Raw genomic sequence first — 13,481 nt, forward strand, 5'->3', positions numbered from 1 at the left:
AACAAAACACTTTATTCGTAAATTACTCACAAGAGTGAGGGTACAATAGTTTTGGCTTTACTGCATGCATCACATTGCAAGTGTCCCAAGAAATTTACTTTCCTGAAAGTGTAATTGGAGTGCACAAAACATATCCCCTTTAAGGTATATTGGCTTTTTGGAACCCCTGGCTAGCCAGAGAATTTGTCATTTGCCATGTTGAAAAAGCCGTGCTCCTACTTGTGAAATGTGTTTACTACACTCCTGCCACCTCATTTATATTACCATTGCCTCAAAATTAAATCTTAGAATGGAATGCCCATGATCCATAAAACTCTTCCTATCATACAGTGCAAACAAATGAACCTAAGGTAATGTTTTATGTGTTTTGCTCTTCTATGTTTTTTTGGTTTCTTTTTGTATACTCAGCATTGCAAAGAGCCAAAAACTTTCTCCATTTTAGTCTTGCACTGTACAGGGTTGCACCTTTCTGTAGCACTTTGATGGCTCTGTATAAATCTATAGCATGACCATTACATGTATAATGATTAAAGTTCCACTTTAATAACATTATTGAAAATATCTATGATCTCTCTCTAGAGATGCCATAAATATTGATGCAAGCAGGGTAAAATCAAAGAAAACACTTTGATGAATCTCCCTGTCACATGTGAAAATTGAAAAGCATGACAGCCCTTATAAGCCCTTATAATCCTAAAATAGATACCTATACAAATCAACATCATTAGTATTAATTTTTCTACACTAATAAGGAAACTAGCTTATGTTTTGTAATTTTCAATGATTTGTATACTATTCTCTACAAGTCAACTATCTTTTTTGTAAGAAATAGATAATCAGTAATCTGTTTTATACTCATAAGACAATTCTAGTTAATTGTTAATCATATAGACTTATTTAGAATCAAAGAGACTTCCTGTTAACAATCACAGCTGGTGAAAATAAACAGTATGTGATGCTACCCTACAGTCATTTGCGTTTTTGTTCGCAGATACATTGTCAACGTCCATTGAATTCAATGTGGTTAATCACAACCAGTCTCTAAATTTAAGGAAAGGCGTTTGAAATCAGAATATGCAATAAAGCACTCACTATATTTAATGACAAAAATGGCAAGTTTACATCAGAGCTAAATAACTGAAAATGAAGCATATAAAATTATAAATAGCAATTGAATTAAAATGGTTCATTTATGCTTAAAGATTGTATAATAATGTTAATATGTGTGTGTCCAAAATGTTTCTCTCTGATAAAAAAGCATATTGTAAAATTATAGTCCTGCAGCAGCTTGATGTGTCTCTGTCTATCTGCTCAAGGATGATCTGTAGGTCAGATACTTTGGGCTAGATTTACTAAGCTGCGGGTTTGAAAAAGTGGGGATGTTGCCTATAGCAACCAATCAGATTCTAGCTATCATTTTGTAGAAGGTACTAAATAAATGAAAGCTAGAATCTGATTGGTTGCTATAGGCAACATCCCCACTTTTTCAAACCTGCAGCTTAGTAAATCTAGCCCTTTGTGTCATTTTGCTTTCAAGTGACCACAAATGGTAGTTTCTTGAAATTGTTTTGTGTTGCTTAGGGATTATCAGGCTTAAAGGGGTGAGAAAGTCACCAAGAAAACAAAGCTTGCTCCGTTCATCACTTTGGTACAAACTGGCATTAAAAATATGCATTTTGAGTCTTTAATGAAAGTAAATCGATGCAAACAAAAAAGAAAAAGAAACCAACATATGAGCGTGTACACAATTTGTGTTTAATTTGCATTTTTTGTTGTGTTTCAGTGTGTCAAATTTCAGTTCAAAACTTTACATTCATCTCAGCGGGAGTCATGAGTTCAATTCCAGACCATGGCCTTATCTGTGTGGAGTTTGTATGTTCTCCCTGTGTTTGCAAGGGTTTCCTTCGGGTACTCTGGCTTCCTCCCACACTCCAAAAACATACTAGTAGGTTAATTGGCTGCTATCAAAATTGCCCCTAGTCTGTATGTCTGTGTGTGTATATTAGGGAATTTAGAATGTAAGCTCCAATGGGGCAGGGACTGATGTGAATGAGTTCTCTGTAAAGCGCTGCGGAATCGGTGGTGCTATATAAATAAATGGTGATGATGATCAGTGCCGTTACTAGGGTGGTGCGGGCGGTGCCGTCGCCCTGGGCGCAAGCCCAAGTGGGCGCAGCAGCCGCCCGCTACCTGGCTCTATCTACAGGCTTTTACTACTTATCTGCAGTGGAACGCATCTTCCACTGACAGGAAGTTCGGCATTTGGAACGCAAATGCCAAACTTCCTGTTTGTGGAACACACATGCGTTCCACTGCGGGTAAGTGAATGAAAGATTCTCTGTGTGAGCCCCGGGGGTTGGTGCAGGAGCAGCGCTGTCTGTGTGTGAGGTGCTGCTGCTGCAAGATCCGGACCATGCTCCCTTCTGGCTCCCTGCTTCTCTGAGGCTATCTACTTGGTGGATGGGGGCGGGTTCAGGAGCGTCATGGCCGGGAGGGGACTCCAGTCACACAGGGGGGAGGCACACAGACACTTGCCAGCCCTGTCTGTCTCTAGCTCGGGGGCTCAGAGCCTCTCGGAGGGGCACAGATTGGGCACGCCCGGGGGGGTGAGGGCGGCCAGTTACAGGGATACACTGGCTTCACTATCGCTGTCACTGCTGTCCAGATGCTGGGTTATTGTTGTCATGTTACTTGTTCCCTCCACTCAGCTCTTATACAGATGTCTATTCTGTGTACATTGTTCCTGCTAACCTTCCTATTATACAAATTAATGGCAGCACACATACCTGCTTCTGTCTCTGTATTCCAGACTGGTGTCCTTCTGCATCTCATCTATGTATATCTCTCTCACACTCATTTCTGTGTTTCTGTGTCTGTCTGACTGTTCCTGCTTCTCCCATGTCTCTCTCACCTATGTATCTCTTACACTCATATCTGTGTCTCTATGTCTGGCTGCCTGTCTCCATGTTTATACACCTCTCATCTCTATCTCTCTCACTCAATTCTGTATCTATATGTCTGGCTGTCTTTCTGTTGTCACATCCCTCACCCCTTTATCCCTTTGTCCAGGGCCGTAACGAGGGTTGTGCGGGCGGTGCCGTCGCCCAGGGCACAAGGTCAAGGGGGCGCAGCAGCCACACGCTACCTGCCTCCATACCTTCAGCCCTTAAGTTCCGCTTAAGAGAGAGAGAGAGACTAACTTACAAGAGCTTGGTGCTTCTGTCCGCAGTGGAACGCAAGTTTGCGTTCCAAATGCCGAACTTCCTGTCAGTGGAACGCACATGCATTCCACTGCGGACAGATGCACCAAGCTCTTGTAAGTTAGTCAGTCTCTCTCTCTCTTTATCTCTCTCTCTCCTTCTCCTCCCCCCTCCCTTTCAGTAAAGTGATAGCCACACCCACACATTGGGTTGGCCACACCCACTTGTCAAATGCCACTCCCACTTACATGGGGGGCGCCGGTGCCCTGTCTCGCCCAGGGCACCAAAATGTCTAGTTACGGCACTGATGATGATTATATATATATATATATATATATATATATATATAGGTTTTCACTTACTTTATGATTAAATAACATAACACCTTTCTGGTTTTTTTCACCACTGAATTCATGTTTAAAAAACACAGATTGAACAGAATTGTAAACATATCTTAGCACATATCAAATGAACACATAGGGGGTATATTTACTAAACTGCGGGTTTGAAAAAGTAGGGATGTTGCCTATAGAAACCAATCAGATTCTAGCTTTCATTTATTTAGTACTTTCTACAAAATGACAGCTAGAATCTGATTGGTTGCTATAGGCAACATCCCCACTTTTTCAAACCCGCAGTTTAGTAAATCTAGCCCATAGACATAATGCTGTTCATATGCATTTTTACTTTGCTTTTTAAAGTGTTACAAAGTACTTTGCAAACATCAATGTGTACATAACTTTAAAAACTGATTGTGGTTAACCACGTTGAATGGATTATATTGCTATGATAGGAACACAGCTCAACATACCATAGTATGACACACTTGGAATAAAATACAACCTGTGTGTCTAGCGCTACGTTCGGTATAACAACCTATAGTATGTACTGAGAGTTCCACTAAATTCACTCACATTAGACAGACAATAGAATGGTTTTGTACATACAGAAAAAGCGCTCTCCTAGTTGCACTGCAGTTCACGTCACTGCTGTGTGTGAACATAAACGTCAGCATCTGTGGTGATTGCTGAAACATAAAAACTTATCATAGCGCAATACAGTAAAACATATGGAGCAAAGTTCTGTGTGAAAAGGAGTTGTGTCTCAATCTGTGGGTCACCACCAATCACCCGTGCTCCCCTTTCACTTCGCACCCCAATGGGTTTATGCTCACAAAATGCAGATGGATATAAAGCTCCGCAAATAGCGGAAATCCTCCTTCCGAATGTTCCGTTGCTATCTGAAGTCTCGTGCACGCCTAGTATGCTCCCAGCGGACAACCACTTCTTATAGTCACCCGATATGTACACTCCGCAGATGTTCCATAAATGGTATCATATAAAAGAAAGGAACACTCTAGTGTTTCACCTTTTAATAAAATTACTCTAAAACAATCATTGAACTTTGAAAAACAGGACCCGTACCATATTGCAAATCAAAACAGGCATGAACATATCGTGAATTACATGAGCTCACCGCAGTCTTGTCTGATATGAAATGCTGTCAGGTCTAACGATTAAAACCAACGCGTTTCAACTTAAAACAAAGTCTTTATCAAGGTTCAAATGTTAAGTCCCTTCAGTCGCTTCTTATATGGAGACATATCAACTCGCTAGCCCAATCATTATGCATGTCCAGAATGATGCTTGACTCCTCCGCCTCTCCAGAAGTGTATTCATTATCACATCGAGGTTTGGTTTCTTTTTCACTCGTTATTCAGAGCAATGATTGTCTCCTACGTCTCTGCGGAAGTGTGGACATCCCCACATCGAGGTTCAGCTTCTTAAAGTGATACAGTATCCTCACCTAACTAATACAAACAGTTTTCTAATTCCTACATACAAGATTACATACTTATGGGAATATCTTGATATCGTTGAGTAGATGTTCCTCGGTATGAAAGAGAAAAATACAGATCAATATAGAATCTCCCATATATAGTCCCGATCTACACATACATCTATCCCTCAAATGCTAGCATATACTTCATAGATGTATCTCTATTTGTACAGTACTATCATCATCTATCCATACATTACTATATAGGGAACCACAAAAGAGGTGCATAGGGTATAGCTCACATCATTCTACCTCCTCCAGACAAGGTTATACAGTCCATGAGATGTCTTATTAACAGATAGAAAATATAACCACAACATATCTCCCGTGTATGAGCTTCTCTAGATGTGTACATTGGCATCACATACCACAGAACCACACTCACATACTCCAGGACACATATGTCAGAGGAACCATTTAAGTTTAACCCTTTGGGAATCATAGTGTCCACATTGTATATCCACTTCATCTCCAATTTTGATAGTGAAGTCAATACATCCCTGTTCCTCCAGTTCTCTTCCACTGTCTGAAGTCACCAGAAACCTTTAATATGTTCACATGAGCTTGAATGAACCAGTTTAAAATGATTAGAAAGTGTGTGTGTATCTAACCATTTCTTAATGTTGTATAGATGTTCTCTCCATCTTATTTTCAGTGATCGGGTTGTTCTTCCTATATATACTTTGTCACAGGTGCATTGTACTGCATAAACTGCATTTTTAGTGTGACAAGTTATAAAATCTTTTATCCTATATTCCTTTCCATTTAAAAGCAGATTTGTGTATTTACTTTGAGTAGTTTTCCATGTTTTACAGGCTGCACATAAGCCGCATCTATGGAATCCTTTCGTTCTAACTGACCTTCTCATGTTCTCAGGCAAATGGCTTCTAACGATCTTGTCTTTCAAATTCTGAGCTTTCCTATAAATGAATAAGGGTTTGTCTGGCAGTATATCACCTATAGTGTTATCTCTCTTAAGAATTCCCCAATGTCTTGCCAGAATCTTTTCAACCTGTAAATGATTACTACTATAATTGGAAAAAAATGCCCATTCATATTTTGTTTTATTTTCAAGACGGGACTTTCTCCCTTGAGCTAGAAGATCCTCCCTTTTGGTCTTTCTAAGTTTTTCCAATAGCTCCATATCATAACCTTTACTGTGGAAAGCCTGTTTCATTTCTGCTACTTGCGTATCTAAGATGTTATTTTTAGTACAGTTCCGCTTCACTCTTTTCATTTGACTTAGTGGGACGGCATTCAACCAAGCCCTATGATGATTACTATTGTAATTAATGTAGCTTAAGCATGTAATTTTGTATGTAGGAATTAGAAAACTGTTTGTATTAGTTAGGTGAGGATACTGTATCACTCTAAAAAGCTGAACCTCGATGTGGGGATGTCCACACTTCCGCAAAGACGTAGGAGATAATCATTGCTCTGATTAATGAGTGAAAAAGAGACCAAACCTCGATGTGATAATTAGGGATGTGCACCGGCGACTTTTGGTGTCTCGTGTTTTGTGTTTTGGATTCGGATTTTCACAATGTTTTGGGTTCGGATTTGTTTCGCAAAACACCTGCCGAAAGGTTTTGGTTCGGATTTAAGGTTTTGAATATGGATTTTTTTTGAAAAAAGCATAAAAAAAAAATCAAGTTTTTGGGCTTATTTTCACTCCTACGCTATTATTAACCTCAATAACATTCAATAACAAGCATTTACACTAATTTACAGTGTATTCTGAACACCTCACAATATTGTTATTAGTCCAAAACGTTGCAACGAGGTATCTTTCTGGACTGCGTAGTGGAGTGGTCCCCACAATATAATAAGAAAACCATCAACTGGTCTTATCGCACAAAAAAATGTACCTGGACTGTGTAGAGGAGTGGGTCACCACAATATAATTTAAAAACCCTGAACTTGTATGATTCGCACCAATAAATGTATCTGGACTGCGTAGAGGAGTGGGTCACCACAATATAATTTAAAAACCCTGAACTTGTATGATTCGCACCAATAAATGTATCTGGACTGCGTAGAGGAGTGGGTCACCACAATATAATTTAAAAACCCTGAACTTGTATGATTCGCACCAATAAATGTATCTGGACTGCGTAGAGGAGTGGGTCACCACAATATAATTTAAAAACCCTGAACTTGTATGATTCGCACCAATAAATGTATCTGGACTGCGTAGAGGAGTGGTCACCACAATATAATTAATAAAAAACCCTCCACGGCTCTGAATTTCCAAAAAAAAAAATTTGGACTGTGTAGTTGGGTGGCCCCGGTACTAAATTTGATACCTGGGCCACAATACCTCCTCCAAGTTCCAAGTGTAGTGTTTATAACATATTAACACTACACTAATTCTAGCACGTCAAACCCTCTTGTTTTAAATAATGACAGGGCATTTAACTTTTGATTTAATTTTTTGAATTTGTTGACATTTTGTTTTACTTTTTGAACATGGCAACTGACTGTTGAATGGTCACACAATGCCAAAAAAATAGTTGCAAGATGGAATTGTCCTTGGGCCCTCCCACCCACCCTTATGTTGTTGAAATAGGACATGCACACTTTAACAAACCAATCATTTCAGCAACAGGGCCTACCAAACAACTGTGGCTGAAATGATTGGTTTGTTTGGGCCCCCACACCAAAAAAACAATACATCTCTCCCTGTAGAAACTAAACAGGCTCTAATGAGGAAAGATGTCGTCCTCATCCTCAACCTCTGATTCCTCTCCCCCTACAGTGTGTACTTCCTTCTCCTCACACATTATCAATTCGTCCCTGCTGGACTCCACAACCACAGGTCCCTCTGTACTATCTGGAGGGCAGTGCTGTACTTCATTGAGGAATTGATTATTCATTTTTATAAACATCATTTTTTCAACGTTGCGAGGAAGCAACCTCCTTCGCCGCTCACTGACCAGGTTCCCCGCTGCACTAAAAACTCTTTCCGAGTACACACTGGAGGGGGGACAACTCAGATAAAATAGAGCCAGTTTGTACAGGGGCTTCCAAACTTCCTTTATTTCCTGCCAGTAACAATATGGACTGTCTGACATGTCTATTTGGATGGTGTCAGCAAAATAATCATCCACCATTTTTTCAATTGTGACACCATCCAATGCAGCGACAGTAGACATGTCTGCAATGGTTGGCAGGTCCTTCAGTCCGGACCAGATGTTATCAGCATCCCCGCCAGTGGCTCTTTTAGGAAAACTGAGCTTTTTCCTTGCAGCCATAGATGTGGAAGAAAATGAGGGTGGAGCTGTTGGCATGTCACGGTCCTCTTTAGAGGACAATCTCCTGACCAGCAGGTCTTTGCACCGCTGTAGACTTGTGTCCGCCGGAAACAGAGACACAACATACGCTTTAAACCGAGGATCGAGCACAGTGGCCAGAATGTATTCCTCTGACTTTAAAAGAGTGACCACCCTCGGATCCTGGCAAAGCATACGAAGGGCTTCATCCACAAGAGCTACATGCTTTGTTGGATCGCAATGCTTTTCCAGCTCCTCCCTCACTTTCTCCAGCTGCTACTGCAACAGCCTGATCAGGGGAATGACCTGACTCAAGCTGGCAGTGTCAGAACTGACTTCTCGTATGGCAAGTTTAAACGGCTGGAGAACCTTGCACAACACAGAAATCAGTCTCCACTGCGCTTGACTCAGGCGCACCCCCACTCCTTTGCCTATGTCGTAGGTGGCTGTGTAGGCCTGAATGGCCTTTTGCTGCTCCTCCATCCTCTGCAGCATATAGAGGGTGGAGTTCCAGCGCATCACAACCTCTTGTTTGAGGTGATGGCAGGGCAGGTTCATGCTTTTTTGATGTGCCTCTAGTCTGCGGTAGGCACTGGCTGAATGCCGAAAGTGTCCAGCAATTTTGCGCGCCACCGCAAGCATCTCCTGCACACCCCTGTCACTCTTGAGGTAATGCTGCACCACCAAATTAATGGTGTGTGCAAAACATGGGACGTGCTGGAAATTGCCCATATTTAATGCCCGCACAATGCTACTGGCATTGTCTGACACCACAAATCCCCATGAGAGTCTAAGTGGGGAAAGCCCCTGGGAGATAATTTCCCTCAGTTTCTCTAATATGTTGTCAGCGTTGTGCCTCTTATTAAAGCCTGTAATACACAATGTTGCCTGCCTTTGCATGAGCAGACATTTTGTAGATGCTGCTACTGATGCAGCTGTTGCTGTTGCTGCGGAAGGCGATGCATCTACCCAGTGGGCTGTCACAGTCATATAGTCCTTCGTTTGCCCAGAACCACTTGACCACATGTCCGTGGTTAAGTGGACAGTGGGTACAACCGCATTTTTTAGAGCACTGAGGACACTTGATCGTACTTCTCTGTACATTTTTTTGGTATCGCCTGCCTAGTGAAGTGGAATCTCGACGGGATTTGGTACCGGGGACACAATACCTCCATCAACCCTCTAAATCCCACTCCACTGATGACGGACACCGGGCGCACGTCTAACACCAACATTGCAGTTACAGCCGCAGTTATACGCTTTGCAATAGGGTGACTACTATCGTATTTTGTGGTCATGGCAAACGACTGTTGGACGGTCAATTGTTTTGTGAAAGTCTTAGCGGTCTTACGACTTCTCCTCTGGGAAGATGACCGACTAAAAGCAGCAACATCAGCAGTAGCAGTAGTAGGCGTACCGCTGCAGGATTCCTCGGATCAATCCCGTATTGGAGAGGACTCAGTTGGCTGCTGACTTGGGCTGCAGGACTCAATCTGATGGAGATCGTGGAGGAAGTTGACGAGGAGGGTGTTGGTGTGTATCCAACTGGACCACGGGATCTAGGTGTCCCTGTACCGATGACGGTCCTAGCCCCAGTTCCTGAACTAACCACTGAACTATGAAGGTTATTCAGGTGACGTATAAGGGAGGATGTCCCTAGGTGGATAAGATCCTTACCCCTGCTTATTTGAGCTTTACATAAGCTACATATGGCCATACATTGGTTGTCCGGATTTGGATAAAAATAACTCCAGACCGAAGAGGTGCATTTTTTGGTCTTCTGACCAGGCATGACGATGGGCTTTTTCATCCCATGGACATCAGCTGTTTCCCACCCTGGTGCCTCATTTACAATAACCACATCACCATCCTCATCATCAAGTTCCTCCACAGCGCCAGCTACATCATCAATAGCCTCCTCCCGAACCACCTCTTCCCGTACAGTGATGGGAAGGTCAGGCTTGACAACCACCAACACCCTTGGACTCGCCTTGGGGATTTGTGATAATTTCTATTTAGAAGGCAGAGTTGTTTGATGTTTTGTTGCTGACAGCATAACTCTCTTCAATTTTTTGTAGGGGGGGGAGGAGGAGGAGGGCTAAGATCCTTGGGTGAAGATGGACCACTAGTCATGAACACGGACCAGGGCCTAAGCCGTTCCTTGCCACTACGTGTCGTAAATGGCATATTGCCAACTTTACGTTTCAGATGATTTTAAGTTTCTCTTTTTGCTTTTTTTTGAGAACTTGGGCTTTTTGGATTTTGCATGCCCTGTACTAGGAGATTGGGCATCGGGCTTGGAAGACGACGTTGAAGGCATTTCATCGTCTATGTCATGACTAGTGGCAGCAGCTTCAGCATTAGGAGGAAGTGGGTCTTGATCTTTCCCTACTTTATCCTCCAAATTTTTGCTCTCCATTATATGTAGCACAAGATACTGCAGAATGTGTGAACTTGGTAATATTGCAGTACCAATGGGCTTATACTGCAGGATTGGTTTTGCAAATTTTGTTGTAATTTAATTTTTTTGCATTTTTTTTTTATTTATTTTTTTTATTAACTTTTTTTTAATTTTTTAAACACTTGGGAATATTGGGGAAATAACTATGCCCTTAGAAGCACAGAGCACGGGACACAGGACCACTGGACTGAACAGAACACAGCACACAGGACCCAGCAGCACCACTGAACTCAAAATTGACAGAGCACAGGACACAGCACCACTGGACTGATACTGCAGAATGTGTGAACTTTGTAATATTGCAGCAGTACCACTGGACTTTTACTGCTGAATGTTTGAACTTGGTAATATTGCAGTACCAATGGGCTTATACTGCAGGATTGGTTTTGCAAATTTTGTTGTAATTTAATTTTTTTGCATTTTTTTTTTATTTATTTTTTTTATTAACTTTTTTTTAATTTTTTAAACACTTGGGAATATTGGGGAAATAACTATGCCCTTAGAAGCACAGAGCACGGGACACAGGACCACTGGACTGAACAGAACACAGCACACAGGACCCAGCAGCACCACTGAACTCAAAATTGACAGAGCACAGGACACAGCACCACTGGACTGATACTGCAGAATGTGTGAACTTTGTAATATTGCAGCAGTACCACTGGACTTTTACTGCTGAATGTTTGAACTTGGTAATATCGCAGTACCAATGGGCTTATACTGCAGGATTGGTTTGGCAAATTTTGTTGTAATTAAAAAAATGTTTAGCTAGTTTTTTGTATTTTTTTTTATTAACTTTTTTTTATTTTTTAAACACTTGGGAATATTGGGGAAATAACTATGCCCTTAGAAGCACAGAGCACTGGACACAGGACCACTGGACTGAACAGGACACAGCACACAGGACCCAGCAGCACCACTGAACTCAAAATTGACAGAGCACAGCACACAGCACCAATGGACTGATACTGCAGAACACAGCACAGCACAGCACAGAACTAACCAGCACAGCACGAGATTTACCAGAGCAGAGTACCACCTAACACACTCTCCCTCTACCCTGATCAATGCCCGAGTGAAGATGGCGGCGACTAGCGGGGAATTTATAGGTTCCGAGTATCTCAAGATCCGACAGCGGGATTATGACTCAGAGCCTCGGTTTCAAGTTTTCATTTGGCGCCAATACCCGGATCTGTCTCGGATCTGACTTGGATCGGAAAGGTTCGGGTGGGCTCGGATTCACAAAATCCGAGTGCGCTCATCTCTAGTGATAATGAATACACTTCTGGAGAGGCGGAGGAGTCAAGCCTCGTTCTGGACATGCATAATGATTGGGCTAGCGAGTGGATATGTCTCCATATAAGAAGCGACTGAAGGGACTTAACATTTGAACCTTGATAAAGACTTTGTTTTAAGTTGAAACGCGTTGGTTTTAATCGTTGGGCCTGACAGCATTTCATATCAGACAAGACTGCGGTGAGCTCATGTGATTCACGATATGTTCATGCCTGTTTTGATTTGCAATATGGTACGGGTCCTGTTTTTCAAAGTTCAATGATTGTTTTAGAGTAATTTTATTAAAAGGTGAAACACTAGAGTGTTCCTTTCTTTTATATGATACCATTTATGGAACATCTGCGGAGTGTACATATCGGGTGACTATAAGAAATGGTTGTCCGCTAGGAGCATACTAGGCGTGCACGAGACTTCAGATAGCAACGGAACATTTGGAAGGAGGATTTCCGCTATATGTGGTGCTTTATATCCATCTGCATTTTGTGAGCATAAATCCATTGGGGTGCGAAGTGAAAGGGGAGCACGGGTGATTGGTGGTGACCCACAGATTGAGACACAACTCCTTTTCACACAGAACTTTGCTCCATATGTTTTACTGTATTGCGCTATGATAAGTTTTTATGTTTCAGCAATCACCACAAATGCTGATGTTTATGTTCACACACAGCAGTGACGTGAACTGCAGTGCAACTAGGAGAGCGCTTTTTCTGTATGTACAAAACCATTCTATTATAGTATGACACACTGTTTACTTCTGGCAAGCTGTCACAATTACATTCATTTGTAAACATTTTAGTGTTAAACTATTTGTGCTTTTTACTTTTGCTAAATTGAACTCTCTCAGTGACATGTAGTCAGATAATATTGTATTAAGATTTATTATGCATGAGATGATCTTGTTTGTTTACATGGTTTCATGCGTATGTATTGCGAATAACCTTCTTGATAGATTAGGTTGTTTTTTTCAAACATTGGGCAGTGTTTCTAATGTTGGACTTTGCTGCCATTGTTATGCATAATCTAATAAAAAAGTTGTGTAATTCACCACACTTTGACACATTTTTCTACTACATGGACTTGAATGTGAAAGGAACTTCTCATATCATTATTTCATATTTAAAAGAGGCTTCCTCCATAGTTTCAGGAGTTGACAGAGCTAATTGGACGGAGAGTGTATGGGAAGTCCATTTTAGAGTGACAAAAACTAAAGTCAGAAACAGCTAGGCCGCTATTCTTAATTTTCATAGATTCATTCTCATCAGGCTCAGTACCAAGGGACTGGAGAATAGCAGATGTGGTACCATTGTTTAAAAAGGGGGCGGGATCACAACTAGGGAATTATAGACCTGTAAGCCTGATATTAATAGGGGGGAATCTACTGGAAGGTATATTAAGGAATAGTATTCAGGATTA

Source organism: Mixophyes fleayi, chromosome 6 (assembly GCF_038048845.1).
Source record: "Mixophyes fleayi isolate aMixFle1 chromosome 6, aMixFle1.hap1, whole genome shotgun sequence".
Taxonomy (NCBI): Eukaryota; Metazoa; Chordata; class Amphibia; order Anura; family Limnodynastidae; genus Mixophyes; species Mixophyes fleayi.